The sequence below is a fragment of the Denticeps clupeoides genome, unplaced genomic scaffold, assembly GCF_900700375.1.
Source record: "Denticeps clupeoides unplaced genomic scaffold, fDenClu1.1, whole genome shotgun sequence".
NCBI lineage: Eukaryota > Metazoa > Chordata > Actinopteri > Clupeiformes > Denticipitidae > Denticeps > Denticeps clupeoides.
In genome coordinates, this window is record NW_021629946.1 from 36937 (window position 1) to 42147 (window position 5211).

At 40.9% G+C, this 5211-nt stretch overlaps 1 non-coding gene across 1 annotated transcript; it reads right to left on the bottom strand.

The window, feature by feature from the left end:
* Positions 1-1580: 1580 nt before the first annotated feature.
* On the bottom strand, positions 1581-1652 carry trnae-uuc (transfer RNA glutamic acid (anticodon UUC)). The gene has a single exon. It is a non-coding gene; the product is annotated as a tRNA-Glu (tRNA).
* Positions 1653-5211: the final 3559 nt, after the last annotated feature.

Sequence of the window (5211 nt, forward strand, 5' to 3'; positions counted from 1 at the left end):
ACAATTACCAGGTCTCAAAAAGGCCAACAAATGGCCTGAAGTGCCAAGACAAGAGAGGCCTGCATTCTTGTATCAATGGTTTTATCTGGAAAAAGCATAAACCTCAAAGGAGAAACTGATTGATCAGTTGCAACACTTCTGTGAGATAAACGTCCATTATAAAGAAAGGATTCAAACCTCATACAGAGGCCTCTTTCCCCCTCAACTGCTCGGGGGGTTCTACTCTCACATTGTTCCTGCATTCAGCTTTTCTACTTCTACCAGGGTCTGGCCTCCCTCACTGGAGTTTGTTTCTTATTCTTTCTCTTTGTTTCCCTCTATAATTTATTTTTTGTGTCTATTTTGGGTTCTTTTGTTACAATGGAACAATTTTACATATATTAGTTCCATAAAAACAGGCAAAGAACAATTACCAGGTCTCAAAAAAGCCAACAAAAACGACTGAAGTGCCAAGACAAGAGAGGCCTGCATTCTTGTATCAATGGTTTTATCTGGAAAAAGCATAAACCTTTGGGTTCCATAAACAGAAATCTAATTGTGTTCAAAAACATGATTTTTTTTTTTAATGGAGATCAAGGTAATCTCTAATGGCAAATAAAAAACACAAAAGCATCGCCTCCCCGTCGGGGAATCGAACCCCGGTCTCCCGCGTGACAGGCGGGGATACTCACCACTATACTAACGAGGAGCTGGCCCTGCTTCTTTGTTATCATAGGTCTTTAGAACTTCAAGCATGTTTGTTTCTTGCAACAGTGGTTTGTGACATTTAGATTGATTTCATAGTAGGTATGAGGTATGAGCCGAAATAGCTCAGTTGGGAGAGCGTTAGACTGAAGATCTAAAGGTCCCTGGTTCAATCCCGGGTTTCGGCAAAGCTGTTTGGACTGTGTAAATGCAATTTTTGGTTTGTTAACAAAGACCTATGCTTTATCTGGAAAACTGACCTCCCCCTCACAGGCAAGAACAATTACCAGGTCTCAAAAAGGCCAACAAATGGCCTGAAGTGCCAAGACAAGAGCGGCCTGCATTCTTGTATCAATGGTTTTATCTGGAAAAAGCATAAACCTCAAAGGAGAAACTGATTGATCAGTTGCAACACTTCTGTGAGATAAACGTCCATTATAAAAGAAAGGATTCAAACCTCATACAGAGGCCTCTTTCCCCCTCAACTGCTCGGGGGGTTCTACTCTCACATTGTTCCTGCATTCAGCTTTTCTACTTCTACCAGGGTCTGGCCTCCCTCACTGGAGTTTGTTTCTTATTCTTTCTCTTTGTTTCCCTCTATAATTTATTTTTTGTGTCTATTTTGGGTTCTTTTGTTACAATGGAACAATTTTACATATATTAGTTCCATAAAAACAGGCAAGAACAATTACCAGGTCTCAAAAAAGCCAACAAAAACGCCTGAAGTGCCAAGACAAGAGAGGCCTGCATTCTTGTATCAATGGTTTTATCTGGAAAAAGCATAAACCTTTGGGTTCCATAAACAGAAATCTAATTGTGTTCAAAAACATGATTTTTTTTTTTTAATGGAGATCAAGGTAATCTCTAATGGCAAATAAAAAACACAAAAGCATCGCCTCCCCGTCGGGGAATCGAACCCCGGTCTCCCGCGTGAAAGGCGGGGATACTCACCACTATACTAACGAGGAGCTGGCCCTGCTTCTTTGTTATCATAGGTCTTTAGAACTTCAAGCATGTTTGTTTCTTGCAACAGTGGTTTGTGACATTTAGATTGATTTCATAGTAGGTATGAGGTATGAGCCGAAATAGCTCAGTTGGGAGAGCGTTTAGACTGAAGATCTAAAGGTCCCTGGTTCAATCCCGGGTTTCGGCAAAGCTGTTTGGACTGTGTAAATGTAATTTTGGTTTGTTAACAAAGACCTATGCTTTATCTGGAAACTGACCTCCCCCTCACCGGCAAGAACAATTACCAGGTCTCAAAAAGGCCAACAAATGGGCCTGAAGTGCCAAGACAAGAGCGGCCTGCATTCTTGTATCAATGGTTTTATCTGGAAAAAGCATATAAACCTCAAAGGAGAAACTGATTGATCAGTTGCAACACTTCTGTGAGATAAACGTCCATTATAAAAGAAAGGATTTCAAACCTCATACAGAGGCCTCTTTCCCCCTCAACTGCTCGGGGGGTTCTACTCTCACATTGTTCCTGCATTCAGCTTTTCTACTTCTACCAGGGTCTGGCCTCCCTCACTGGAGGTTTGTTTCTTATTCTTTCTCTTTGTTTCCCTCTATAATTTATTTTTTTGTGTCTATTTTGGGTTCTTTTGTTACAATGGAACAATTTTACATATATTAGTTCCATAAAACAGGCAAGAACAATTACCAGGTCTCAAAAAAGCCAACAAAAACGCTCTGAAGTGCCAAGACAAGAGAGGCCTGCATTCTTGTATCAATGGTTTTATCTGGAAAAAGCATAAACCTTTGGGTTCCATAAACAGAAATCTAATTGTGTTCAAAAACATGATTTTTTTTTTTAATGGAGATCAAGGTAATCTCTAATGGCAAATAAAAACACAAAGCATCGCCTCCCCCGTCGGGGAATCGAAACCCGGTCTCCCGCGTGACAGGCGGGGATACTCACCACTATACTAACGAGGAGCTGGCCCTGCTTCTTTGTTATCATAGGTCTTTAGAACTTCAAGCATGTTTGTTTCTTGCAACAGTGGTTTGTGACATTTAGATTGATTTCATAGTAGGTATGAGGTATGAGCCGAAATAGCTCAGTTGGGAGAGCGTTAGACTGAAGATCTAAAGGTCCCTGGTTCAATCCAGGGTTTCGGCAAAGCTGTTTGGACTGTGTAAATGCAATTTTTGGTTTGTTAACAAAGACCTATGCTTTATCTGGAAACTGACCTCCCCCTCACAGGCAAGAACAATTACCAGGTCTCAACAAAGGCCCAACAAATGGCCTGAAGTGCCAAGACAAGAGAGGCCTGCCATTCTTGTATCAATGGTTTTATTCTGGAAAAAAGCCATTAACCTCAAAGGAGAGAAAACTGATTGATCAGTTGCAACACTTCTGTGAGATAAACGTCCATTATAAAAGAAAGGATTCAAACCTCATACAGAGGCCTCTTTCCCCCTCAACTGCTCGGGGGGTTCTACTCTCACATTGTTCCTGCATTCAGCTTTCTACTTCTACCAGGGTCTGGCCTCCCTCACTGGAGTTTGTTTCTTATTCTTTCTCTTTGTTTCCCTCTAATTTATTTTTGTGTCTATTTTGGGTCTTTTGTTACAATGGAACAATTTTACATATATTAGTTCCATAAAAACAGGCAAGAACAATTACCAGGTCTCAAAAAAAGCCAACAAAAACGCTCTGAAAGTGCCAAGACAAGAGAGGCCGCATTCTTGTATCAATGGTTTATCTGGAAAAAGCATAAACCTTTGGGTTCCATAAACAGAAATCTAATTGTGTTCCAAAACATGATTTTTTTTTTTAATGGAGATCAAGGTAATCTCTAATGGCAATAAAAAACACAAAAGCATCGCCTCCCCTTCGGGGAATCGAACCCCGGTCTCCCGCGTGACAGGCGGGGATACTCACCACTATACTAACGAGGAGCTGGCCCTGCTTCTTTGTTATCATAGGTCTTTAGAACTTCAAGCATGTTTGTTTCTTGCAACAGTGGTTTGTGACATTTAGATTGATTTCATAGTAGGTATGAGGTATGAGCCGAAATAGCTCAGTTGGGAGAGCGTTAGACTGAAGATCTAAAGGTCCCTGGTTCAATCCCGGGTTTCGGCAAAGCTGTTTGGACTGTTGTAAATGCTAATTTTTGGTTTGTTAACAAAGACCTATGCTTTATCTGGAAACTGACCTCCCCCTCACAGGCAAGAACAATTACCAGGTCTCAAAAAGGCCAACAAATGGCCTGAAGTGCCAAGACAAGAGCGGCCTGCATTCTTGTTATCAATGGTTTTATCTGGAAAAAGCATAAACCTCAAAGGAGAAAACTGATTGATCAGTTGCAACACTCTGTGAGATAAACGTCCATTATAAAAGAAAGGATTCAAACCTCATACAGAGGCCCTCTTTCCCCCCTCAAACTGCTCGGGGGGGTTCTACTCTCACATTGTTCCTGCATTCAGCTTTTCTACTTCTACCAGGGTCTGGCCTCCCTCACTGGAGTTTGTTTCTTATTCTTTCTCTTTTGTTTCCCTCTATAATTTATTTTTTGTGTCTATTTTGGGTTCTTTGTTACAATGGAACAATTTTACATATATTAGTTCCATAAAAACAGGCAAGAACAATTACCAGGTCTCAAAAAAGCCAACAAAAACGCCTGAAGTGCCAAGACAAGAGAGGCCTGCATTCTTGTATCAATGGTTTTATCTGGAAAAAGCATAAACCTTTGGGTTCCATAAACAGAAATCTAATTGTGTTCAAAAACATGATTTTTTTTTTTAATGGAGATCAAGGTAATCTCTAATGGCAAATAAAAAACACAAAAGCATCGCCTCCCCGTCGGGGAATCGAACCCCGGTCTCCCGCGTGACAGGCGGGGATACTCACCACTATACTAACGAGGAGCTGGCCCTGCTTCTTTGTTATCATAGGTCTTTAGAACTTCAAGCATGTTTGTTTCTTGCAACAGTGGTTTGTGACATTTAGATTGATTTCATAGTAGGTATGAGGTATGAGCCGAAATAGCTCAGTTGGGAGAGCGTTAGACTGAAGATCTAAAGGTCCCTGGTGAAATCCAGGGTTTCGGCAAAGCTGTTTGGACTGTGTAAATGCAATTTTTGGTTTGTTAACAAAGACCTATGCTTTATCTGGAAACTGACCTCCCCCTCACAGGCAAGAACAATTACCAGGTCTCAAAAAAGCCAACAAATGGCCTGAAGTGCCAAGACAAGAGAGGCCTGCATTCTTGTATCATTGGTTTTATCTGGAAAAAGCATAAACCTCAAAGGAGAAACTTATTGATCAGTTGCAACACTTCTGTGAGATAAACGTCCATTATAAAAGAAAGGATTCAAACCTCATTCAGAGGCCTCTTTCCCCCTCAACTGCTCGGGGGGTTCTACTCTCACATTGTTCCTGCATTCAGTTTTCTACTTCTACCAGGGTCTGGCTCCCTCACTGGAGTTGTTTCTTATTCTTTCTCTTGTTCCCTCTATAATTTATTTTTTGTGTCTATTTTGGGTTCTTTTGTTACAATGGAACAATTTTACATATTTAGTTCC